General features: G+C 41.6%; 1 protein-coding gene and 1 pseudogene across 2 annotated transcripts in view; one reads left to right on the top strand and one right to left on the bottom strand.

The window, feature by feature from the left end:
* Window positions 1-27,962, top strand: part of LOC147011258 (transmembrane protein 132E-like) — a 508,369-nt gene that overhangs the window by 298,723 nt on the left and 181,684 nt on the right. The window lies entirely within an intron of this gene.
* Window positions 27,488-27,962, bottom strand: part of LOC147011260 (uncharacterized) — a 5,413-nt pseudogene continuing 4,938 nt past the window's right edge.

Here is a 27,962-nt window from a genome sequence, read left to right as displayed (position 1 = left end):
CCGGAATTCCCTGCCAGATCTCACATCCAGAGCCTTGTTACCATCCATATCGAAGTTTCCAGTATGAGAGAGTGTCGTGCTGAAGGCAGTCATGTGACATCTTATTATTTGCCCAAGCGAACCAAGTCAAGTGACCCTGGTCTTATCTACGCACGAATCTGATATATCAATCTGATCTCTTTCTTAGCCGCTATACGTCACCATCATGATGTGAGCATGGTCAGTAAAGACTACCTGTTTTAATCTATCGATAAGTTCAGTGCTGTATCCGTCAATGTCTAACTCGTTCTTTTAATCTTTTGATAAGTTCAGTGCTGTGTGCCCAGGTTTGGAATAGGTACACCGTATCCCTGCATGTCGTAAGAGGTGACTAAAAGGGATGGTGTCAGGAAGGGCATCCGGCCATAAAACATTGCCTCAAAAAGTGAACAATGATGAGTACAATTGTATATGGGAATGGTACAGCCCGAAGTATCCCCATGGGGGTCCTCACCCCCTCTCATCAAAAATCAAGGGGGGAACGTAATCGAAGCAAGGGAGGAAATTACTCCATTCATGACGTCCAAATATCTGATGCTGCATGTGGAGATCTGTTTCTGAGGTTTGGTGCGTGTAATGTAGGGACAATGACAGGGAGATCAGGAGAAGTGGTGGAAGCATCGGTCATAAGAAGAGTGGACATATGTTGTGTGCAGGAGATGAGATGGAAAGGAAGTGGTGCTCGAATTGTGAAGGGTCGGCAGAGACAGAAGTTCAAGTTTGTGTGGCAAGGATGCCTGGAAAGTGTGTATGGTGTTGGTGTCATTTTTCCTGAGGAGTTTGTGGACATTGTGGTGAGTGTAAAGAGAGTGAGTGAAAGGTTGAGAATGGTGATCGGAAAGCTCTTGGTGAACGTCATCTCGGGACTTGCCCCGCAGGTCGGTCGGAGCGATGAGGAGAAGGACAAGTTCTGGTTTGTGACAGAGGAGTTGATGGAGAATGTGAAAGATGAGGAAGTTGTTGTGGTTGGAGGAGAATTGAATGGACATGTGAGAAGGAGTACAGATGGTTTTGAGGGAGTCTATGGGGGTTATGGATATGGTATGAGAAATGCAGAAGGTGAAAGGATCTTGGAGTTTGCTGATGGAGCGGATAATAAGCTTGTTACATACACGTCAGGTGGATCGATGACAACCATTGACAGATGACAGTGTGGCAGATGGTGCGTATGCGAGATAGGGGGGACCTCCGGGACACAAAGGCGATCCCGTGGGAGGAGGATGTTTCACAGCACCACCTGGTTGTCTGACGGGAGTTGTGGGAGACACTGTATATTGAAGGCAGAGGGAAGTTGGGGTGTGAAGAGAATGACAGAGATCTATAATCTGGTGGTGAAAGAAGACCGCATCCCAGTGGATTGGGAATTGATTACCCTCGTCCCTCTGTACAAGGGGAAAGGTGGAAAGACCCTCTGGACTGTGGCTCCGATAGAGCAATAAAGTTATTGGAGCATGGAATGAAGGTAATGGAAAGGGTGTTGGAGAAGAGGATAAGGAAGAAGGTAAAGATTAACGAAATGCAGTTTGGATTTATGCCAGGAAGAGGAACGACAGATGTGATTTTTATTGTAAGGCAGTTGCAGGAGAAGTACATGAACAAGAGGAAGACATTGTTTTTGGGTTTGTTGATCTGGAGAAAGCATTTGATAGGGTTCCACCTGGTCATGACATGGGCATTGAGGAAGTTAGGAGTGGAGGAATGGTTGATCGGAGTAGTGATGGCAATGTACGAGAGAGCACGCACAGCTGAAAGGATGGAGGACGGGAACAGTGGTGAGTTCGAGGTGAAGGTAGGAGTGCACCAGGGGTTGGTACCAAGTCCACTACTATTTGTAGTTGTGATGGAGGTGCTGTCTTGGAGGGTAAAGGAGGGTTTACCGTGGGAGCTGCTGTATGCAGATGATTTGGTGTTGATTGCAGAGAGTATGGATGGACTGAAGGAGAAAATGAACAAGTGGAAGGAATGTATGGAGGCAAAAGGTTTGAAGGTGAATATCGGAAAGATGAAGGTGATGGAAAGTGGTGAAATGTGGAGAGGTTGAAAGGACTGGGAAGTGGCCGTGTGCTGTGTGCAGGAAGGGTGGAGTGAACTTCATTCAGTGTAAAATGTGCACTGAGTGGGTTTACAAAAATGTAGTGGGGTGAGGGGGTCATTAACCAGTGTGGCAGAGACATTACAGTTTGTTGAAGTAATATATTTTTTTTAGATGAGATCCTGTTCGAGGCGGTGTAGTTGTTGTTGTGAAGGTAATGTTGAGGTAATATTAATTTTTTCGATGAGATCCTGTTCTAGGCGGTGTAGTCGTTGTTGTGAAGGTAATGTTGAGGTAATATTAATTTTTTCAGATAAGATCCTGTTCTAGGCGGTGTAGTTGTCGTTGTCAAAGTAATGTTGAGGTAATATATTTTTTTAGATGAGATCCTGTTCTAGGTGGTGTAGTTGTTGTTGTGAAGGTAATGTTGAGGTAATATTAATTTTTTTTGGATGAGATCCTGTTCTCGGCGGTGTAGTTGTCGTTGTGAAAGTCATGTTGAGGTAATATATTTTTTTTAGATGAGATCCTGTTCTAGGTGGTGTAGTTGTTGTGAAGGTAATGTTGAGGTAATATTAATTTTTTTAGATGAGATCCTGTTCTAGGCGGTGTAGTTATCGTTGTGAAGGTAATGTTGAGGTAATATTAATTTTTCAGATGAGATCCTGTTCTCGGCGGTGTTGTTGTTGTGAAGGTAATGTTGAGGTAATATTAATTTTTTTAGATGAGATCCTGTTCTAGGTGGTGTAGTTATCGTTGTGAAGGTAATGTTGAGGATTTTATTTTTCAGATGAGATCCTGTTCTAGGCGGTGTAATTGTTGTTGTGAAGATAATGTTGAGGTTATATATATATATATTTTCAATGAGATCCTGTTCTTGGCGGTGTAGTTGTCGTTGTGAAGGTAATGTTGAGGTTTTTCTTCAGATGGGATCCTGTTCTTGGCAGTGTAGTTGTTGTTGTGAAGGTAATGTTGAGGTAATATATATATATATATATATATATATATATATATATATTTTTTTTTTTTTTTTTCAGATGAGATCCTGTTCTTGGTGGTGTAGTTGTTATTGTGAAGGTCATGTTGAGGATTTTTTTTCAGATGAGATCCTGTTCTCGGCGGTGTAGTTGTTGTTGTGAAGGTAATGTTGAGGTAATATTAATTTTTTTCAGATAAGATCCTGTTCTTGGCGGTGTCGTTGTTGTTGTGAAGGTAATGTTGAGGATTTTTTTTAAAAAATGACATCCTGTTCGAGGCGGTGTAGTTGTTGTTGTGAAGGTTATGTTGAGGTAATATATTTTTTTTCAGATGAGATCCTGTTCTAGGCGGTGTAGTTGTTGTTGTGAAGGTCATGTTGAGGATTTTTTTTCAGATGAGATCCTGTTCTCGGCGGTGTAGTTGTTGTTGTGAAGGTAATGTTGAGGTAATATTAATTTTTTCAGATAAGATCCTGTTCTTGGCAGTGTCGTTGTTGTTGTGAAGGTAATGTTGAGGATTTTTTTTTAAAAATGACATCCTGTTCTAGGTGGTGTAGTTGTTGTTGTGAAGGTTATGTTGAGGTAATATTTTTTTTTTCAGATGAGATCCTGTTCTAGGCGGTGTAGTTGTTGTTGTGAAGGTAATGTTGAGGATTTTTTTTTCAGATGAGATCTTGTTCTCGGCGGTGTAGTTGTTGTTGTGAAGGTAATGTTGAGGTAATATATTTTTTTTTCAGATGAGATCCTGTTCTCGGCGGTGTAGTTGTTGTTCTGAAGGTAATGTTGAGGTAATATATATTTTTTCAGATAAGATCCTGTTCTAGGCGGTGTAGTTGTTGTTGTGAAGGTAATGTTGAGGTAATATGCAGTCGTGTTATCACGGTTATAGAAATGCACAAATAATTAATTTGATCTATAGTATACCCAATCACATCTTTATGACTAAAAAATTAACAACAAAACTGAAGAGTAAATACTCTAGCAGTTTTAAGTCCACCTAATTTTATTATAAAGATATCTCCCGTATCATCAAAAAATATTTTTTTTATCGTGATTTACATTATTTGATCGCTGATCCCGAATCCAGGCCGAAGTAACCGGAAATTGCAGCATCGAATGTAGGAAGAATTCTACGTTCACTTCTATGCTTTGCCTATTCCATATTAGATAAACACAATGCCCCAAGTTATGATCGTTTTCATATTAGACGGTGTATAAATTTCGGTAACATCAGTGTGAGTTGGTATGCTCCGAACAAGGAAGTAAAAAAAAAAAATTTTTTTGAACGAACGTTTTTTCTCTCTTCTCTTCTCTTTGTGTTTTTCATTGCGAAAAGGCAAAATACGTTGGCGCTAATTGAATAATTGGCCATTAAAACTAATAATTTATCAAAACTTTCGCAGATCCAGCAGCCTCCGCATTCTTGCCCTGGACGAGGAAACAAAGAAGCGCCGTTTCCTCAGCAATGTTGTTTATGAAGAGGTGCAAACGAGATAAAGGTCTGTACATGGAGACAATTTTTTTATTATTTATTTATTGAAGATAAATTGTTCCGAAAATAATTTATCAAAAAAAGTGCACAACTTTTTTTTGTTTCCAAGTGTCAAAACGGTGTTTGGAAGTGTTAAGGAATTCAGCTCCACTCAACATGCTTGCCAACGGAATAAATCTCAATTTGGTGGTAAAAACGATTCACAACGACGGGTTTCCTTACTCATTGCTCTGCAGTCTGCATTCAACCCCTTAATTTGTCATCTCATTGACCTCATTTCATCTATCTATAATTCCAGCAATGTGCGTGTGCGTGTGTGCGTGTGTGTGTGTGTGTCGTCTATCTATAATTCCAGCAATGTGTGTCTCGTATATCTATAATTCCAGCAATGTGTGTGTCGTATATCTATAATTCCAGCAATGTGTGTGTGTGTGTGTGTGTGTGTGTGTGTGTGTGTGTGTGTGTGTGTGTGTGTGTGTGTGTGTGTGTGCGTGTGTGTGCTTGGGCGTGTGCTTGTGCGTGTGCATGCCTGTCGTCTCTATAATTCCAGCAATCTCTGTGTGTGTCGTCTATCTATAATTCCAGCTGTGTGTGTGTGTGTGTGTGTGTGTGTGTGTGTGTGTGTCGTTTACGAGAGCGAAGGAACGGCCTGTGTGGTTGTTTCTGGCACGAGGTTTGAAAGTTTTTTTGTTTGTTTTTGTTTGCACGTACGGCCACGCACCTACGGGCATGCACTAGTTGTCAGTAATTATGTTTGTTTGTAAGTTTGTTTGGATGTTTGTTCGTTTGTCGTCAGCATAATTGGTAGTAAATGTGGGCCGATTTTGACCAAACTCGGGTGGTAGGTACATCTTATGACCTAGTGCTTTGGGAATTGTGATGGTTGCTAGGGACGCTTTGGTTTCCGAGCAACAGCCGAAAAACCTTCAAAATCGATACCGTTCACACGAAATCAATTCCGAAAGCCATTATCCCACATAGGCTTATGAAATTTGGCATGCATCATCTACAGGTGATGCTCTACCAAATATATTCCGGTTTTTGTGATATATGGAATAGTTTACCCGCAGCGCCCCCTACAAATGGGGTATGCCCGAAAATTGGCAAAAATTGAAGGCCCCCTAGCGACCAGGTGAGTGCATTGATCCAAATGAAACTTTGCAGGTTCATAGCACGCAATGATTATGACAACTTTGCCTCAGGACATATTGACCGATATTGCTTCGGTCAGGGGGAAAAGGAAAAAACGATAATATGTGAGAGCTGGAGGTGCCTTTGCGCCAAATGCTATTCCTAGGGTTATGGTCAGATGGTCATGAAAATTCACACTAATCGTCTGGAATACATTGTGCACAAACGATCGAGCTGGATTTTCGATTTAGATCTTTGTTCACCCACAGCACCCCCTCGAACTTTGGGGATTTCCGAAATCAAACCGCATTTTCGGTACTTTTCATTCAAATTGATACCGAGTAGTCATCAGTAGATGGAACTCGATGAGATTTGGTATGCGAAATCATAAGGTGATTCTCTATTCGCGAAATGACATCCATTTTTTTCTATATCTTATAGTTTCCAAACGGTAACCCTCTCAACTTGGGTGTCCGAGGGCCATTGAGCATTCCCGCTGAAAATTCAAAGTACACTTTGCTCCAAGACGGTTAAACCGAATCGAATGAATCTTTACATGCTTACAGACCGTAATGAGTACTACAACTTTGCTCATTTGCATAATGACCTATCTCGAGTAGGTCAGGGGTCAAAGGTCAATAAGTGCATTTTTCGGGCAAAATTACCATTCAAGGCACCCTTGCTCCTACACGGATTAACCGATACGAATGAAAGTTCATAGGTACAGAGTAATCAATGGGTACTATAACTTTGCTTCAGGACATATTGACCTATCTCTGCTAAGTTAGGGGTCAAAGGTCAATGAGTGCATTGTTCGGGAAAAATGACCATTCAAAGCCCCCTTGCTCACACACAGGTTAACCGATTCGATTGCAATTTTGTAAGTACTTAGTACTAGATTAACTCAGATCAGGGGTCAAAGGTCATCGGATGCTCGGTGACCCATGGCTACCGACCGGCTTGTCTGTCTGTTAGTGTGCAGGATATCTCAAAAAGTTGTAGACGGATCTGGATAAAATTGTTGACAGGTTTGGTGTGTGACAAGGACAAACTGATTCGATTTTGGTGAAGATCCAGATCCGGATCTGACGACTCGAATTTTATGTGATTCTTCACCATTGAGAGATCGGGCCAAAAATGATATGTAGCACGATATCTCAAAAACTTTGGGATGGATTCGGACGACACTTGGTGGGCACATTTGGAGTGAGACATGGAAGACGTGAATCAATTTTGGTGAAGATCCGGATCCGGATTCGGATCTGATATTTTTTAAAGTGATTCTTCACCATTGAGAGATCGGGCGAAACTGATACATTGCACGATCTCTCTGGCATTCCTTTTCTGGTTTTATTTTTCTGTTCTTTTTCTGGTTTTCATCAATGATCTCTCCGACTCTCTGGAAAAATCCTCTTTATCTCTGTGCTGATGACTTCATCCTTTGCTGTACAATCTGTCATCCCTCAGACCGGCAAGCAGCAGCTTCTACGCTCACTGCAGATCTGGATAAAATCACAAACTGGCCTAACACGTGGAACATGTCTTTCAATCCGGACAAATCTCACACTCTCACTATGTCTCTCCGAAAGGACCGTTTGGAACCCCCCCCCCATCCACTTTTTCAACAATCCTCTGGAAGAAGTCCTTTCTTTCAAGCTTCTGGGTCTCACTATCTGCCATGACCTTTCCTGGGAAAGCCACATTTCAAACCTCGCCTCCAAAGCCAGTCGCCGACTGGGAATCCTCCATCATGCAAAGTTCTTCCTCGGCCCACCTGAGCTCCTGACCACATACAAAGCTTTCATCCGCAGCTTGATGGAGTACTGCTCTCCTCTCTGGGCTGGTGCTCCTGCCTCCCACCTTTCTCGGCTTCACGCAGTGGAAACCAAGCCATTTGGAAACCAAGGCAAGGAATCATTGGTATCTCCCACAATGAGGCGGTGTCTTTTGGCCTCTTACTCTCTCACCGCAGGCAGGTCAGTGGTCTCTCTGTCTTCTACTGTCTCCTCTCTGGTCTCACCCCCCCCTGGTCTGTCTGCGATTTGTCCCCTCCACATTTCCGCAGGGCACCCAAGGTCTGCCACCAACCACCTTCTGGTAAAACTATCAAAATCACTGCTCACCTTCACTCTTTCATTCCTCTTTTTTCCCACCTTTGGCATAAACTCCCTCACTCTGTTCAATCCCATTCTTCCCTCCAGGCCTTCAAAACACTTGTTCACCAACACCTCTTATTGTTCCCCATCCAAATCCTCGATCTTTTAAATCCCCATTAATCCACCCCAAACCCACCTCCTTCAAATTCCCTGCTTTCCCTCTGGAAAGTCCCAGTAGTGTCCATATTGTATACTCCACATTCCCTGCCCCATCCCTCTCCCTTCCATAGATCTAATGTCTCTGTTCCTCACTGTTTTGTCCTTTCCTCCCCCCCCCCCTGTCTCATGCCCTGCTTGCTGTGCTTGTGTGTGTTCGCTCTCATACGAGCCTTGACAAGGTATACAAAAAATATCTCAAAAAAGTTTTTGATGAATTTTTCCGAAACTTGGTGGACATGTTGGGTGTGTGACGAGAAAGAAGTGATTCGATTTTGGTGAAGATCCGAATCCGGATCTGGAAACGAGAATTACTTATTTTTTTAAGTGATTCTTCACAATTGAGAGATATGGCCACAAACGATATAGCATGGTATTTCAAAAATGTAATGGGCCCGATATGTTCTCGTGGAACAGGCATTACGGGGCGGAGATGTGCGCTCTTCCTAGTGGCCTTCTAGTTTCACCTGTAACTGTACCATGGAATAACTTCTTAGGAATGTTTCTGTCTCAGAAAGTCATTCGTACAATGTGGAATGGAAAAGCATGTCGTTTATTTATATAATTTGGTGTGTAATTTATTATTATTGATATCAATTTGTAATTCTAAAAAAGAAACTGAAGTGTGAGTTTGGGTTTCGTTTTTAAATTCGAGTTCTTTTGGATATATGTCATCATTAAGGTGATCAATTGCTGGGGAATCATCAATGAATCTAAAAATGTTTCCACATCTTCTCACAGTTGTTTTTTCATTCCTACACATGTTCTGGTCCAAATCAGACTCGTACATGTGCAGGAATAAATTTATAAAGAAAGGGTCTGGATCTGAACCCTGGGTTCTGAACACACGCAAGCACACGCACGCATGCACGCATGCACACACATACACGCACACACTATTTGACACATTCTAACATATTCTCCCACCGAATGATACGTGAACCACACACAATGGAACACACGAGGTGATGATTAAAACAATGTTGGTTAGGTGTTACCGTTTTCTTGGTGCATTCATGTGGTACCGCTGTTCCTCCTCCGAGCACTCTTTCCGTGCACACTGTCACATCCGGTGGTTTCAAGATCCTTTTTGAAAATCATCAATCCTGTTCTAACAAAATGCTTGCCACAATAGTCAGCAGTTTATTTTTTTTTAATGTGACATCCTGTCATAGGAACAGTGATTGGTCCGATTAGAGCAAAATGGTGACGATGCATGGCCAAGTGAATTAACAGTGCTAAATGACCTGTTATTACTCGACAGAGTGATGCCCTTTGATGAATCTTGTGAAGACGGGTGACAAATGGAATTTGCAACAATTCCACATTCATCAGGAAAGTGGATCACGCTAAAAGGGGTTAAATTGTCAGGACCAGGAAACAGATACAGATATTCTCATGGACACTGATAGGTTATTTATGTATGGCAGAAAGAAGAGTCCAGCACTGTGAACACGATCATGCTGGCAGGTCTTGGCAGTAAGCAGGAGAACTGAGGAATGGCAATTCTTTCAACTTGACATCAGGCACACAAAATGTTAATGAAAAGAGGGTTAAGCTTCCTCGCTTGATGATCAGCTTTAATTTCAAGGAAAGAGCACGGACAAACAACCATAGCTTGGGAATATTAGCACAGGCTGAATGGCCTCCTCCTACATCAAAGTTCCTTGTAAGAGAACATCATCAATCGTCGTCGTCGTCATCATTATTGTGGCTAAACCTTGGAATTGAGCAAGGCCAGGAAAAAAACGCAGTACCTTGATTTAGTCTTTGTATGATTGGGTGCTTATAAGAACCAGGGTGTTGATAACAATAGAGTGCATGTGAGTAATCAGTAAACTGATTGCTCACACCCTGGGAGTTACTTGGGCACAAAAATAACACAAATGCTATTCTGCCAGTGCCAGGGCCAACATGAGCGATGAAACAGATCTGGATGAAAAAATGTTGGTGAATTACATCATCATTGGCACTGTTTGACTCTGAACATCCAAACAATTTTTCAAACGATCCTTTTTTTAATTCTTTCACATCATTGCATCAGGTATGTTGGGAGGAGTTGAAGAGACCTGGTTGAAATTTGGTAATTACCTCCTACGGATAAAGTTGGTGGACAGATTTGGTGTGTGACAACGATTAATTGATTCGATTTTGGTAAAAATCCTGATCCGGATCCGGATATGAGAATTATTTTTTAACTGATTCTTCACCATTGAGAAATGGTGCCAAAAGCGATGTATAGCGTGATATCTCAAAAAGTTGTGAACGAGTTATGACAAAACTCGGTGGATGAGTTGGTGAGGTGACTAGAACAATGCGATGACATTTTGGTTGAGGTCCAGATTCAGATCCGACCTATCAGTGGGATCGAAAATGGAAACAGTTCAGCCTGGCAGAGGTGTGTGCTCTACCGAGTGCCGTTCGAATTGTCTATGAGATGAGTTAAATGGAGAAGCATGAGAAGAACCAACCACGATTACCATGGTGAGAAGCAAAAACTAATTTTATATCCTCAGCACATATTTGTCCAAACTCTCGTGAATCATCAAAAAAAAGAGAAGGGAAATGGAATGATAATAAAGGAACTTGTAACTGCATTCATCGACTTCAGAGGAAGGGGAGAAAGTTGACATTAAAACATCTCAATGGACTATCTATATGCTGCATATAAAAACGAAACACATGTTGAATCCATCCGTGAAGCCGTCTTTGTGGATCTTGGGAAGACCATACAGTTTGGGTGCTGAACCAAAGCCAATTGTAATCCTGGTTGTCCAGCCTTCCTGCTCGTTTTAGCATGGACAATCGTGTGTTCAAGGACCGTTGTTGTTTTGGAGTTGGGTCATCAGGTAATTTTTGTTAAGTTTTACCATCCTCCAGTGGTGATATGACTTTACCATGGTATGATTCCTTCTCCATTACTGCCACTGCCCTGCCCTTCTCTGCTGGTGCAAAGATCAAATCGGTCCTGTTTTTGAGACTTTTCATAGCCTTAAGCTCTGGTACCGAGAGGTTAGGTTTAGGTTTACTCGTGTGTGTATGAAGAGTCCGATGGTCAGAGCCACACGGTTCATGATTGTGGTTTTCTCCTCCACTGGTAGATTAGTAAGGGCAGACTCCACACTCGCAACAATCCGAGCCACAGGTCGTTTTATGGAGCCACAGGTCGTCAGGGGTTATGCTGAAATTTAACCCTTTCCTAAGTACCGACAAGTCAGCATCCGATAACGTTTTGTGGATCAATTAACAGCCAATTTTTTTCTCATCGCCAAAGTGTGTGGATTTGTTGCGGTTATTATTTTGTATGCGCGGTTGCTGGTGTGTGGTGTGTACCATGTGCAGCATCTGTGATGTTGATTCAAAAATTAAAAATAAAAACCTGACACGCATTGAGGGTTGGGATCTACTGTGCCTGATGAAGCCGGCTGCGAAGCTGGCGAAACGTTGCCTGAGACCGGGTCTGCTCTCGCTTTTTTCTTCAAATTAGTGGAGTCGATCTCGTTTTTTACTTTTGGTTTGAAACACCTTCTTCTTTAAAAATGTGTAATCCAAACCGCTCCAATCTTATACATACATACAATATACTGTATGCATATATATATATATATATATATATATATATATATATATATATATATATATATATATAATGTTTCAATGAAAGACCAGTCGGTTATGAATGACAGATTTGAGATCACTAATTTAAAGTTATTCATTAAGGCAGACTTTCCATCATTCATGTCTTGGTTCATGAGGAGAGAACAGAAATACAATGTGAGACATATAAGGCCAGGGAAATTTCTGGTGTCACAGATCAATGAATGATATCAGTGTTTGGGAAAGTTACACCAAACTGAGATAAACCAAAAGGTCATGTTTTGAAAAGGTAAACATGACTTTCTCATGTATTTTCTTGATGTGTGCTGATGCCTTTGCAGACATCCACGTTGACACACTAAAAGCCATGAAAGTTGTTTGTATTTCTACAAGGTGGCCGCAATGTCTTGTCACCCATTGTAAAAAATGGTGACATTGCCTTTTATCACATTAGCTGACGGCACTGAAAGGTTGGTTGTACAAGCTATCACACATACATGTGCCATTCTCTAACTTTTTTTTACACATATTACAGCATATGACAGCGTTAAGTGTCCAATGAATCCGTTTGTACTCCATCATTGTCATTACAGAGAATAATTTTCACGTGAACCCAGACACTGACAACAATCCGTTGCTCAATGGTGTAATTTCTTGTATCACCCGTGGTTTTTGAAAAAAAAAAAATTTTTTGAATACCTTGTCGAGGCTCATATGATTGATAATACACACCACACATCAAAGGGGGCATGAGACAGTAGGGGCAGGAGTGAGAAGGACAAAACAGTGGGGAACAGAGACATGAGGAGATCTGTGGAAGGGAGAGGGATGGGCAGGGAACATGGAGAAAACAAAATGGGCATTACAGGACTTTCAGGAAGGAAAGCAGGGAATTTGAAGGAGGTGGGTTTGGGGTGGATTAACGGGGGTAGAAAAGATCGAGGATTTGGATGGGGGGTGATAAGAGGTGGTGATGAACAGCTGTTTTGAAGGCCTGGAGGGAAGAATGGGAATGAATAGAGTGAGGGAGTTTATACCAAAGGTGGAGAAAGAGGAATGAAAGAGTGAAGGTGAGCAGTGATTCGTGATTTTGGTAGTTTTACCAGAAGGGGGTTGTTGGCGGACCTTGAGCGCCCTGTGGAAATATGGTGGGGACAAATCGTAGACAAAGCAAGAGGGGCGAGACAGGAGAGGAGACTGCAGAAGACAGAAAGACCACCGATCAACCTGCGGTGAGAGAGTGAGAGGTCCAAAGACTCAGCCTCATTGCGGGAGATACCAATGATCCAAAATGCCTTGCTTTCCACAGCATGAAGCCGAGAAAGGTGGGATGCAGGAGCACCAGCCCAGAGGGGAGAGCAGTACTCCATCAGGCTGTGGACAAAAGCTTTGTATGTGGTCAGGAGTTCAGGTGTGCCGAGGAAGGACTTTGCACGATGGAGGATTCCCAGTCGGCAACTGGCATTGGAGGCCAGGTTGGAAGTGTGGCTTTCCAGGAAAGGTCATTGCAGATAGTGAGATCCAGAAGCTTGAACGAAAGGACTTCTTCCAGAGGATTGTTGAGAAAGTGTATGGGGTTTTTTTTTCCAAGTAGTCCTTTCAGAGAGACAAAGTGAGAGTGTGAGATGTGATGGACCAGTTTGTGATATTATCCAGATCTACAGAGAGTGAAGAAGCTGCGGCTTGTCGGTCTGAGGGATGACAGATGGCACGGTAGAGGGTGGAGTCATCAGCAAAGAGATAAAGAGGATTTTCTAGAGAGTCGGAGAGATCATTGATGAAAACCAGAAAAAGAACAGGGCCCAGAACGCTACCTTGAGGAACTCCAGCCTGGGCAGGAAGAGGGGATGAGAGAACTCCATTTAGGACCACACGTTGACTGTGACAGGAGAGGAAGTCTGCGAGCCATGAGTGGAGATGACCGTGGATACCATAGGAAGAGAGTTTGGTGAGCAGGGCACGGCGCCAGACCGTTATTTTCACTCAATCTGAAAAAATGGGAAAAGGAAACGAATTTGTACACGAAGGCAATGTCAGAATTTTTACAACTGGTGACAAGACATTGTGGCCACCCTGCTGCATACAAGTGTCTAGCTTCATGGAGGAGCTAAACGACATTTGGAGCAAGTTTGTGACGATCAAAGGGTGAGGAGGTGTGCACCTACACAATGCGAAAAGGAGGAATGACCCAAAAACGAGGAACAATAACCTGGAGATAATCATATTGGGAAAGAACCAGAGTGTGTAAAAGATATAATGGAGATGCAAAGGTGAGCACATAAGCTAATGATTGGCAGCACATCTCAAAGACTGAAGTAAGGATGAGACTACAGACATGTGAGACTCTTGCACAATTGGGAGAATAAGGGGAATTAATGAATGCAGGTGGGTATAACCAGCCTAAACTTGCAGGTAGGTATAACCATAGGAGGATGAGCATGCAAGGGCCTGTTGAGGAGTGACGAAGGGAGGGCAGAGGTAAGAGAGGTAGGAGTAGCAAGGCCAGATGTAAACTTCTCTAAACCCCATCAACTTGCCACTAGTGGAAGAGTGAGAAACCTTTGGAATCTGCCTCCTGTCTTGAATTTGCAATGGTGTGGAAGGCCTTGTTTTTGACTACCTCAAGAGGGGAAATGTTAAAACCAGCATGGCAGCCCAGAGCAGGGAGCCATACTCCATGGATATCTGTACGAAAGGCTTATACAACGTGATGAGCTTGATGCATCTCAGGAATATCTTAGATCTACAGAGAATACACAGATGGTGAGTTAGCCGTTCATGCCAATATGAAGATAGGGCTTTGTGAGAAGGATTATGAGGTTCATTCGTCAATCAATGTCCCAACTGGCAGACGGGTGAACCCCAAACTTGCCTTTAATTTGCAAGTAAAACACAAAATGATAAAGGCAGTACCTCGGCATGCCGACTGACTTTTATTCTCCCTTTTCCTCCCACTTCCCACTCTGCTTTCCCATTCACACATATGCAGAGAGAGAACATTTGCAGAAGCCCCTTCCTCTACGAACTGCTCATAATTACCTGATGATTCTACATTTTGAAGTATCCAGAAATCTGTCAAACTATGGCAATCTTTATACTCAGCTTAAGGTTTAGCTACAACATTACAACTTGTCACCTTTGTACTCTACTCGACTTTTAGAATATATATCTTGTCTCAACATGTATATAACTGTCATACATAACAAGCAATTTGTTCCCTATCCAATCATAAGTTTAATAGCATTAACATTGCACTCCACCAGTACACAACCCAACCATGACGGATGAAGGATTTGTGACAATCCTGCCATGAACGATTATGATGGAAATTGAGGTCAAGCCATTCCATGGAGTGCCCAGAGAAGTGGATTGGACAGTTTGATTGCCGATCCTTGTGCAGAGATTGTGAGAACATGTGACTTACTGGCATTGAACGTCAAGTTCTGAGTAGTTGACCAGCGGGTTGTTTTTAATGTCTAAATGAAAGAATTTAATGGCAGACATCCTTTCACAAGTGTGTGTACCGTTTTGTACAGGGTGCAGTGATCGGCAAAACGGTAAATTTGGTTCTCAAGCTAATCAGACATGCTGATATCAATCATGCCTGGTGTTGGCTTAATGGTTAGGGTGGTGGGCTTGAGATCTGAGGATCCTGAGTTCAAATCCCACTCGGCTGTTGAATTAATACCAGGTGGGGTTGACTCGATCTGTCGTCCTTCCGAAGTCGGCAAAATGAGTGCCAGCATGCTGCTATACTGTGTCGGAGTGGCGACCCGTCCAGGATTGTGCCCAATAGTCAAGGAGACCGGTGAGGCAGCACCAACGCTCTGCACAGAGTATGGTCCCAAGGGATGGATGGAGATGGAAACAGAGAGGGGGAAAGAGTAAAAATCCAAAACAAAATCTCGAGCCAACACGAGCTTATCGAAATGCCGTCGTCTATATAATCACCAAGTTAATAGTAACGAGTCGAGAGAGAAATACGGTGGTCGCATTAGTCCAAAAAGGTTGTCTGGAAAAAGAGATTGCAAAAGTAAATTTTACTGATGACGAAGCTTCTTATGTGCAGTCTGGAAAACCGAAAATCTCAAAGTGATGAAAAACACGTGGAAGATTTCTCCGTGTCTACCTGAAGGTAATGGGTTTTCACATTGCACTGTGGGAGTTAACAATGCATGAAGAATTCCTTCCACTTGTTTTGGTCTGCTTACTCAAATAATCAATCCTGCGATGATAGACAATTTGTAAAACATTACACAGACAACCACTTGAGCAGGGGGGCCTGAATACCAATGGAAAACAACTTAGTAAACAAGGCCAGATGCCACACAGTATTCACAGGCTTGAGATATATCAGTTTTGGAAACTTTATTATCGATAGGAGTGAAGTTTGCATGTTTACAAAACGAAGGAGGTTGCTCATCCAATAAGAATCAGAGAGAGAGATATATAGAGAGATATATATATATATATAGAGAGAGAGAGAGAGAGAGAGAGAGAGAGAGAGAGATAGAGAGAGAGAGATAGAGAGAGAGAGAGAGATAGAGAGAGAGAGAGAGAGAGAGAGAGAGAGAGAAAGAGAGAGAGAGATAGAGATAGAGATAGAGATAGAGATAGAGATAGAGATAGAGATAGAGATAGAGATAGAGATATATATAGAGATATAGAGATATAGAGATATAGATAGAGATAGAGATAGAGATAGAGATAGAGATAGAGATAGAGATAGAGATAGAGATATAGAGAGAGATAGGGCTGAGGCTCAGTTCCTGAGGATTAAAGCACTTATGCTGCCATGACCTGTTGCAGAAGCGACATCAAGCTGGGTAAGAAACCTCACTGGGTTGGGGAGATGTCCACATGCTGCAAGGAGCATTCCATAATGCTGAAAATTGTGTGTACAGGGAGGAACCTTGACCCTTTGAGTGAAGAGCTCTGCTTTTTTCTGAGTAGTGTCCAGCGTGGCATGTCCTTTAAGAGGGAAAATAATGGAAGTGATTTTTTTTTTTTTGGCCAGACCAATTAACTTTCCCAAATTGCCATAAAAAGCTGCACGTTGGGGATCCTCCAATAACTGCCAAAGAGATGCTCACTTTTCACAACCCATGGTCAAAATAACCTGGAAGAATTTAGGAGGAGCAGAACATGTTTTCGGAAGAGTTTCAGGAAAAATATCATCATACCCAATCACTCCAGTTATTCACAGAATGACTTTGTTGCGAGGCCATGTACTGACGTATGTGAACCACACCAAGCCAGCTGGCATGGTGGCAAATAAAATCTCCATCAATTACAAAAAGCAAACAGGAATGAGAGAGAGAAGAGTCTCAATGTTTACCCAGTTTGATGGACTCATCAGAGTTGGGTAGATTGTAGACCACACAAAGGCACAATTAGTTGTTACAGAGAGGCACACCGAGCCAAATGTGCTCCACAGGGTTTGGAATGAATAGTGACCGGTATCAGTTATGGGGAAATGAGGAACAAACATATGTAGCAACACCACCACCAGTGTGGAAATCAGGCCTCTCAGAGTGGAGAAAACAATAACCAAGGAGATGCACACAGGAGTCTGGGACATCCTGAGAAATAAATGTTTCCATCATACATACAATATCTGGGATACTTGCAGCAGCCTCAATGGATAGATCTGTTAAGTTGGAGTGCAGACCTCTGATATTGGTGGACTGGAGGGTTATAAAAGTGGAAGTACACAGCACACTGGTGAACGCTGGCAGAGGTGAGTCAGGGTGTGGGGCTCAGGGAAAGGTTGATAAAGAACAGTGTTTTTAGAATGTGAGCTGGCCTGCACTGCTGGTCTGGTCAGGTTTCTTTAAGCCCAGATCGGTAATGCAGAGTCGAGCATCTCTCACATTCGGACGAGGGTTGTTGATTGTGTGGAGTTAGTGAGGATTATACTTGTGAGTTGGGAAATGTTATGTGTCTTTTCAATTGAGCTAGGAGCTGTGAGTGTGGAAGGAGGTATGTGGGAGGAAGCTGGCGAAACGGAAGCCTTGGACAAAACCACTGTTTCTCTCATAAAACCTCGTGGTGTTATTCCAGGCCATCGATGGCCGTGTTTCTTCAGACACGACATTGTCACAGTTGCGCCTGCACACGGCGCTGACTTGAGATTATTGAATTAGGTTCTTGTCCAAATTCACCGAGCTCCATCCTCAGTGCCGATGCTCACCACCTCTCTGGAGTTGCAGTACAGTGTCCTGCAAGCCAAGTTCTTCTCGAATCTGCGCTCTGTGATGCTTTCCAGAATTCTTAAAGAAAAACAGTCTGCTTAATTCATTCTGCCAGCTCTGGTGGCACATCTCACTCTTGTAATTGGAAGTTAGATACAGCTGCTGATTTCCTTCATGACAAATACAGTGTCTCGATAAAGTGTGTCCAGACTTTATGTAGCCAAAACAATGCTATCTTGTCATTCAGCACTGCCTTATGGAGAACAACTCACTGATGACGTGCAATAATGTCATCATGCACTAATGCTACCTGTTTGGTATGAGTAACATCATCAACATCATCCCCTCTCTGCTAATTAATTATTACCTCTGCCACCGAAGGTGAAGGAGGTTATGTTTTCACCCCCTTTCTGTTTGTCTGTCTGTTTGTTTGTCTGTGTACAGGATGTCTCAAAAAGTTGTGGATGGATTCAGATGAAACTTGGTGGACGGTTGGAGTGTGTGACAAGGAAGGATTGATTTCGATTTCGGTGAAGATCCGAATCTGGATTTGGATACGAGAATTATTTAATTTTTAGAAGTGATTCTTCACTTTTTTGAGATATCTTGCTATATATTAGTTTAGCCCCATCTCTCAATGGTGAAGAATTGCTTTAAAATTCGAGTAGTCGGATCCGGATCCAGATCTTCACCAAAATCTACTCAGTTCGTCCTTGTCACACACCGAACCCGTGCACAAAATTTCATCCGGATCGGTCTACAACTTTTTGAGATATCCTGTACACAAACAGACAAACAGATAGACAGAAATAGGTGAAAACATCACGTCCTTCACCCTTGGTGTTGGAGGTAATAATTGTTCAGAGTGCGAAAGGTTCTAAGAAGATTGGGAGCGGAAGACGGGCCTTTTACCCAGACATGGAAAACGAACTTGTTGCGGAGTTTAACTTGTTGCGTGCTCGAGGACTGAAAGTGAAGCATTGATGGTTCAAAACACGAGCTAACCAATTGTGCAGTGGGAAGTACCCCAACCCCGACTTTAAGTTTTCTAATACTTGGTTCAATGCATTCAAGAAGAGGCATGGGATTTCTTACACAGACCGTACTAACATTCACGAAAGCAGTGTATCGGATAAACGGGAGAAAGTAGAGAGTTTCCGTAAGTTTGTTTGGGGAGTCATCTGTAAAGCTACAATGGACGGAGCAATTGGACAGTTTCGTTATGGGGACATTCTTAATGATTGACCACTCCCCACTGTCTTTTGCCTTCATGATCGGGAAAATGTATGCCAATAATGGAGATGAGGTTGTGTGGGTGAATGGGGCAGGTTGTCCGACCTGGATTAGCGACTGTGTACTTTGCAAGTTTCAGTGCTTGCTGATGGAGTATCCCGCATCAAGCCGATGATATTATTTCGAGGAAAGGGACTCCAGATACGTCAGAAGAAGAGGGACTCCAATGACCGTCGAGTCATCGTTCGTTTCGAGAAAAACGCATTGGTGGATGAGACAGAAACTCTGTTTTGGATTGACCACCTATACAAGCCAACATGCCACGATGATTGCCACAAACTACTCTTTACTGACATTCACCTTGCTTAGAAGACTAACAAGGTGAAGCAAGCCTTCAAGGCAGTGAACACCACTTTGGCTTTGATCCCCCCTGGATGTACGTCGCTGCTGCAGCCTCTCGATCTGTCTACGTTCAGTGTAGTGAAGAGCAAGCTGGAAATCATCCATATCAAACACATGCATGACAACTTGGACTTGCATCTGAATGGCAGCTTCACTGCTGATGACAGGCGTGCGTTGATCACCAAGTGGAGAGGGAGGTGTGGGGAGTATTTGTGCCAACTCGGAGATGATTCGCCACTCCTTTATCAAGACCAGCAATGCACTACCTGTAGATGGAACAGATGATGACAATATACTTTTGGAGGGGCTGGAGGGATATGAAATCCCAGGTGAACCCAAGAGTGACAGTGAGGACGATGATGGCATGCCTCTGATGAACTTGTCTCACAATTGATTTGTAATTGTGTATTGACTTAGTTTTTAGACTGTTACCAGTATCACTGTTCAGAACTGACAATTCAATGAACATATTACACGTGAACCTTATCTATGCCCAAGTCCTGATGCGAGGAAATGATCGATTTAACTCGAGTTTTCTTTCAACGTTTGCTTGATAACGAACTCTGGTTGTATTTGATCACGGCTGGTTGTATTTAGTATTTTTGGTCCGAGGTACAGACAATTCAAATTGCAATGATGTAAAAACTGACATTATACAGCCAATCTGAAGAACACTTACCATTATAAACACATTGTCATGGCTTTTTGAATATGTATAAGCACATGGAAAATGAGTGCATATGTGCGACATTAAATATAAAAATCGGTGCATACGCTTATTATTCAGATTCTACTGTATACTGCTATATAATTTACTCGGATTAGCCCCAACTCTCAACAGTGAAGAATCACTTAAAAATTATCACATCCAGATCCGGATTTGGATCTTCACCAAAAATGAAACGATTAGTCCTTGTTCACACCCAACATGTCCACCAAGTTTCGTCTGAATCCGTCCACAACGTTTTGAGATCAATTTTTTCTGTGGACCATTTTATCCCGAGTTGACCCTCAAAAATTTTCATGCTGATCAGATGTAGTGTTCTACATATGCAATTATGACGTCATAGTGAAGGAACCCATGATGTCATAAATATCACACTTATTCCCCATGAGGAGTACGTGCTATGTGCTGAGTTTTAATTTTTTCCTTGGTGCGGTTTCAGAGATAGAGGTCCAAATTTTTTCTGTTTTCCAACATGGCCGCCACAACACTTGACCTATGACATCAGAGTTATGATTGAAACATTCTACATTAGAAGTTGCACCTATGGTGAAAATTTTGTCTCAATCCAACAAGCGATGGTGGAGAAAAACATTAACTTTCTGTGCGCACAAACAAACAAGAAGAAGACTTCGCGCAGAGCACGATACTTGCAAAATCCCCAAAAAACAAATTTGACCTCAAAAATAATTGGTGGTTGAATTCAATGACCAAATATGCAACTCCTCTTCATATTTCAATTCAATCGGATGAAAATTGGCAATTAAAAAATTCGGCCTATGTCGTCCTTTTGGCCTATTTCAATCTCAAAAATAATTTGGCTGGTTGAATTAATTGACCTGAAATATAAATCCTCTTCAAATTTCAAGTCAATCGGATGAAAATTGAGAATTTTAGAAATTCGGCCTATGTTGACCTTTTTGGCTTCGGTGGACCCCAAAAAAAATTTTCGAGTTGAATTCAGTGATCTGAAATGAAAATCCTCTTCAAATTTCAAGTCATTCGGATGAAAATTAAGGATTTTAGAAATACCAACCTAGTTGTTGACCTTGGGCCTATGTTTACCTTTTGGTCCATGTTGACCTCAAAAAAAATTAGCTGATTTAATTGAGTGACCGGAAGTATAAATCCTCTTCAAATTTCCAGTCAATCGGATGACAATTGAGGATTTTAGAAGTCTCACCTAAGTTGTTGACCTTTGGCCTATTTTGACCTTTTGACCTCAAAAACAATAGGAGTCTTCGTTACAACAAACTCTACAATGTGGTGAAGTTTCGTGAAGATCGGTTTAAAATTGCCACCTGCAGGCGATAAACAGACTGACAGAATAACAAAATTGACTGACCCCAATATACTTGAAAAATCTTCGATTTTGCAGGTAACAAACAATAGTAGACCAGCCAAGGTCCAAAATTGTGACTTTTACCTGCATGAAATGTTAATAGCCGGCACCCATGCTAAATCAATGAGTGATAGGTCAGACAGAAATACTAGGGCGGATGCCACTAAAAATTTTGACTTTAAAGGTAATTTGAAGGTCATTTGGTTCCCCCCAAAATGTCAAATTTCAAAGTCATCCAAATATAGTCATGTAATATATCAAAAGAAAGGTATCGAAGAGACAAACCGTTTGGTACTATTTTTGGGTCACAATATTGATCTCAGAAGTAGGTCATGTTGGTCAAAGTCCACCCTAGTGTAATAATATATAGTCCACCCCAGTATAATACCGAAAAGTAGTCAGGAAAAAATGCTACTACTTTTAAATAACATTTATTTAAATTGCCAAGAATTAATGTATACAGATGCATCTTTTGAAGTATTATTAAAAACAAATGGCGTTAAAATATCAAATTACAACAAATGAATATATGAGGGCCGGCGAGGAGGGGTAATGTGAGCGACATTTTTTATGATATGATGATGATAAGCTCGAATGATAGGCGAAGGGTTAAAATAGTGCTATATGGCATTAACTCCAAAATGGCCGATGTGGCCCTTACATCACTCCTCCTCACGGCGCCTCATTTTTTCAACAAAAATTTGATGTGTATGCAATATGTATTTGACAGAAAGAGTGTTCAATCTGATGGATTACAACAGGCAATAGAATCGCAGCCACAGGCATTTGTACATTTCATATTGTTTTTGAAGCAGGTGCATCGAGCAGTGTTGCACTTCGCTTTGCAAGAACAGGTCACAAGTTCGAGGCAGGACAATGGTACAGGAGGTAGCCTGGTCCATTGAGGTTTCAGACAACCTGACTACTTCTTCCAAGCATCTGGGAGCAATGTCACAACAATAGTTTCCATCTCTGCCTGAAGCCAAATCTTGGTCTGGTAGTTGGCACGTTGCACATGAAGCTCCAAAGCATCACCTGTTGGAGGAAGCAGTTCCAGGCCTGTCTTGGCTTTGCTGAACATGAAAAGACTATTAAAGCAGACCGAAAATTGCTTCAACGTGTTTTGTATGCAGTGACTGTAGGTAGAACAGTGGAAATGACAAATATCCTGAAACACGAACTGTCACCAATCCCACTCTCCTTGGCAAACACTGGAGGAGAGATGAATTCAACAAATGAAGCAGAACTGATCAGTGTTTTGATGAACAAAATTGAAACTGCTTCAGAACTTCCAGAATCTGACATGAAGACTTGTTTTCTCATTGATGGTCATGCACTCATCCAAGCTATGGGAAAGCCTCATGGATGTCAGACATTTGGAGACTATGATGCTGCTTTTATTCACTCAGTGACACGTTATTTTGGAGATAACACGACACGAGTTGACATTGTGTTTGATCGCTATCTGGGTGGGGATTCAATCAAATCTGGTACCAGAGCAAAACGAGTGAACAAGAAGAAGCCTATTCGAAAGCTGATAGATGGACCAGATGTTCCACTGCCTCAGGTTTGGAGCCAATTTCTTGCTATGGATGAAAACAAGGCAGACCTGGCACATTTCCTCTCTGAAATGATCATCCAGAAAACCAAAGGTCTTCCAGAAGAATACGAGATGGTAACTGGAGGTGGATTCATGGACCACACTGGGCCAAAATCAACCAGGAGATCCAAAGACGACCTCAAACTTAATGGGAATCATGAAGAAGCAGACACAAGGTTGATTCTTCATGCCTCTGAAGCAGTGGATTTGGGCTATCAACGAATTCTTGTGAAGTGCAGAGATACTGATGTCATGCTTCTCCTTTTGCACTTCACCGCCCCGAAAGCAAGTGAAGTCTGGATGATCTCTGGGACTGCAAAGAAGCAGAAGTGCATTCCCATTCATCAAGTAGCAAAAAAAAATTCCTGATGCAGTGAAGAATAACCTCTTGAGTTTCCACGCACTCACAGGTTGCGACACAACCTCTTCATTCAGTAGATATGGAAAAAAGACCTGCTGGAATTTTTTTTTGAAAAACCCACGACTGGTAGAAGGGATTGGCCATGATGGTGAGCTTGGACTGGTTGAACAGTTTGTTTGCAACCTCAATGGAAGTCCAGGGCTGCAAACAATTGATAGTGCAAGATTGAACATGTTCAGCAAAGCCAAGACAGTCCTGGAACTGCTTCCTCCAACACGTGATGCTTTGGAGCTTCATGTGCAACGCGCCAACTACCAGGCCAACATTTTGCTTCAGGCAGAGATGGAAACTATTGTTGTGACATTGCCCCCAGATGCTTGGAAGAAGTAGTCAGGTTGTCTGAAACCTCAATGGACCAGGCTACCTCCTGTACCATTGTCCTTCCTCAAACTTGTGACCTGTTCTTGCAAAACGAAGTGCAACACTGCTTGATGCACCTGCTTCAAAAACAACTAGCACCCGTTGAAGACAAAGTCTTCGATATCCCCCGCCATGGAAATTTTTTTTTAATCTGTAAACATCAAAAGGGACGAGTTCACCACTTGCTTGATATGTGTACCAAATTTCGATAAGATATATTGAGGGGATTTGTAGTTAAGCTCCGGAAACGAAATGTGATGGACGGATGGACGTACGGATGGATGGAACCCATTTCTATATCCCCCACCAACTTCGTTTGTTGGTGGGGATAATATGAAATGTACAAATGCCTGTGGCTGCGATTCTATTGACTGCTGTAATCCATCAGATTGAACACTATTTCTGTCAAATACATATTGCATACACATCAAGTTTTTGTTTAAAAAATATATTCATTTGTTCTAATTTGATATTCTAATGCCATTTGTTTTTAATAATACTTCAAAAGATGCATCTGTATATAGTAATTCTTGGCAATTTAAATAAACACAAGTCTGAAGACGATGATGGTTCTCGAGCGGTATTTGATGATGAAGATTGTTTCAGAAGTCAAGGATGAGACAATGTGATAATGTTTGACCAAGTTATAAAAATGATCAACATGATGTGGTACGAGTGACAGGTTATTAGCTGCAAAATGTCGAAAACCCGGTTTCGTTGAACAACTTTAAAAATTTGACCTTTGCATAACCTTTAAAGGTCCCAAAAACAATGTTGTGGACATTAAAATAAGGAAACAGGATACGTGCTATAGCTTAAATGGAGTTAGTTCGTCGAAGAAGGTCGAAAACCCGGATCGATTCCCACAACTTTGAAAATTTGACCTTTGTGAACTTTAAAGGTCAAAGGTCAAGGATTATGACCTTTGGTGCAAAACTTCCTCTGGAACATTCCAGGAACAACATAACGTCATATAGGCTGTATGGCATTTCACACTCCTCGGATTATCCATACTTTGATGAAATCAGCGTAAAAACAAACTTGAAGAGGGCGCCACGGGCAAGGTATTCGAGATAGAGCAAAATCGTTTCAAGACTTTAGGTGGGGAATGACCTCAACATTATGCATAAAACATATTGTCATCCTCGCTCTCAAAGTTTGGGCGGTCGTATGATTTTTATGTTAAAATTCGAAATTTTCTAAGTTCATGACCTTGTGACCTTGACCTTGTGACCTTGACCTTGGGACGAAAATGAAAAATCGAGTCCGTGGGGCTATGCAGGTGCCATTGGGCTAACCAAATACCGAAACCACTGCCAGATTCGAGAAACCCCTCGGAGAAGATGGATTTTTATGTCAAAATCGCAATTTTCTAAGTTCGTGACCTTGTGACCTTGTGACCTTGACCTTGGGACGAAAATGAAAAATCGAGCTCTGTGGGGCTATGCAGGTGCCATTGGGCTAACCAAATACCGAAACCCTGCCATATTTGACAAACCCCCTAAGAGAAGATGTAAATTGAAATCGGCTACCCCCTAAAAACACAATTCGCAATTTTCTAAGTTCGTGACCTTGTGGCCTTGACCTTGGGACGAAAATGAAAAATCGAACTCTGTGGGGCTATGCAGGTGCCATTGGGCTAATCAAATACCGAAACCCTGCCAGATTCGACAGACCCCTCGGAGAAGAAATTTTTTTATGTCAAAATCGCAATTTTCTAAGTTCGTGACCTTGTAACCTTGACCTTGGGACGAAAATGAAAAATCGAGCTCCGTGCGGCTATGCAGGTGCCATTGGGCTAACCAAATACCGAAACCCCTGTCAGATTTGACAAAACCCCGAGGAGAATATGCAACTTTAAATCGGCTACCCACTAAAAACATGTTTTTTGGGCGTGGCTCCGCCCATAATGAGCGCACCACGCCCATTTTCAGGAAAATACAACTAGATCATGATATAAACCTCCCACCAAAATTTCATCAGAATTGGATCAAAACCAGCAGAGCTCTGCTCGGGACAGACAGACACACAACAATAACGAATATAGTGGTCACATATTTTTCGTGAAAATATTTTTTCGTGAACCAATTTTATAAAATAGTAGTATTTTCTCCTAACTACTTTTCGGTATTATACTAGGGTGGACTATATATTATTATACTAGGGTGGACTTTGACCGACATGACCTACTTCTGAGATCAATATTCTGACCTAAAAATAGTACCAAACGGTTTATCTCTTCCATACCTTTCTTTTGATATATTACATGACTATATTTGGATGACTTTGAAATTTGAACTTTTTGGGGGCATAAAATGACCTTGAAATGACCTTTCAGGTCAAAATTTTTCGTGGCATCCACCCTAGTATTTCTGTCTGACCTATGACTCATTGATTTAGCATGGGTGCCGGCTATTAACATTCCATGCAGGTGAAAGGTTTTTTTGAAGCCTTTTTGCTTCTTGGCTGGTCTACTAACAGACAGACAAACAAACAAACAAACGGACCCAAATGCTATCTATACCCTCTCCTTCAGGGTAAATATATAAATAAAATCTAAGTATTTGTGTACCACAGTGGAAACTGCATCAGCAAGAGTTCATTTCAAGAAGCCTCAGGTCTCCCCCCCCCCATGAAAAGAATGAGTTTCTCATGGATTTCACGCTTTTTCATTTTTAGCTCACCTCAGTCAGTGAGTCCTTATACACTTCAGTCATTATGGCTTGAACCGAACGCACGATTTGATGAAATTTAGTCACACGCTTCATATCTAACGCCTAATGAAGGTGTATTGACCGCATCAAAATCTGCACTCAATCAGGGGGTCCACGGGGAGGGGTGGGGTTGAAGGTTATCCCCCCGAAATATGTGTTTGCTCACTTCTTCCAAACTACACAAACAATTTCAATGAAACTGGACCACAACCTTTATCACCTGTGATGTACCAAAGTTTGTTCATGGCAATAAAAATTTAATCAGGGTCTAAGGGGGTCTGTGGGGAGTTTGAGTGACTGTTGCTCCTGATCCAGGTGAGCTTCAAGATGCACAATCCTATTTTTCAAATGTATTTGAGGATCACTAACTATGCTTAAACGCAGCTGTTGTGGCCTGGAATATATGAAGAAAGCTCCTATGAAAACAAACCTCAAGTAGTTCTCTTACATGTGCTGAATTGCCTCATATCTTCACAAACAGGAAGTCCCATAATGGGCCTTGAAGATTAAGTCGTAAATAATTACAGTACAATGCTTATTAATTATCTTTCAAGCAAATTAACTTCGAGTGCACAATTGTAATTTCCAAAACGACTGTTATATTGGCTTCCCACTGTATGTCGAACAGCTCGAATATTCCACAAGATGTCCACAGCTTTTGAACCACACTGCTCATTTGCTCTTTGCAGATCTGGATAAAATCACAAACTGGTCCAACACGTGGAACATGTCTTTCAAGCCGGACAAATCTCACTCAAAACACATTCATCATTTGGCGCTAATTACATCACTTATTATTATTATTAACATCATTATTACAACACTCAAGATTTCCCTCCATTGTCAAGTTGTATTTTTGTCCAGACTGTTGCATCAACACATCTACAAGTCACAGGTAAGATTGATTATGCAGTTAATTATTGAAGATACATCATGCGGAACGTGTAGATGAAAGGCCTGAGAGGCAGGAATCGTGTTGGAACAATAGACATGATGTCATTTCTTGGCCATGATGACATAAATAATCTCTGAACATTGCAAAGAGCATGTGTTACAACCAAACATGTTTAATGATGGAAAAATTTTGGACATTTCCAAAGGTGTTACTTCAGGTTATTTTAAGTTGTTCATGATGTTGCTCAGAAAGTGAGGCTGTTTATTTTAATTGTTTTATCTTAATGGGAATGGGGCAAAATGTGGAATACGGGAAATGTTTACTTGCAATGTGGAATTAAACAGCTTTTTCAATATATATATATATATATATATATATATATATATATATATATATATATATATATATATATATATATATATATATATATATATATATTCACAACAAGATACTCAATGTTATTCACTTCACCTGTCAGTGGTCAATGTTTTGGCTCA

Source organism: Eptatretus burgeri, chromosome 16, assembly GCF_056783735.1.
Source record: "Eptatretus burgeri isolate ZD-2024b chromosome 16, Ebu_testis_v1, whole genome shotgun sequence".
Taxonomy (NCBI): domain Eukaryota; kingdom Metazoa; phylum Chordata; class Myxini; order Myxiniformes; family Myxinidae; genus Eptatretus; species Eptatretus burgeri.
The sequence above is the reverse complement of the archived record's forward strand: the minus strand, read 5'-3'. Positions and strand labels throughout refer to the sequence as shown.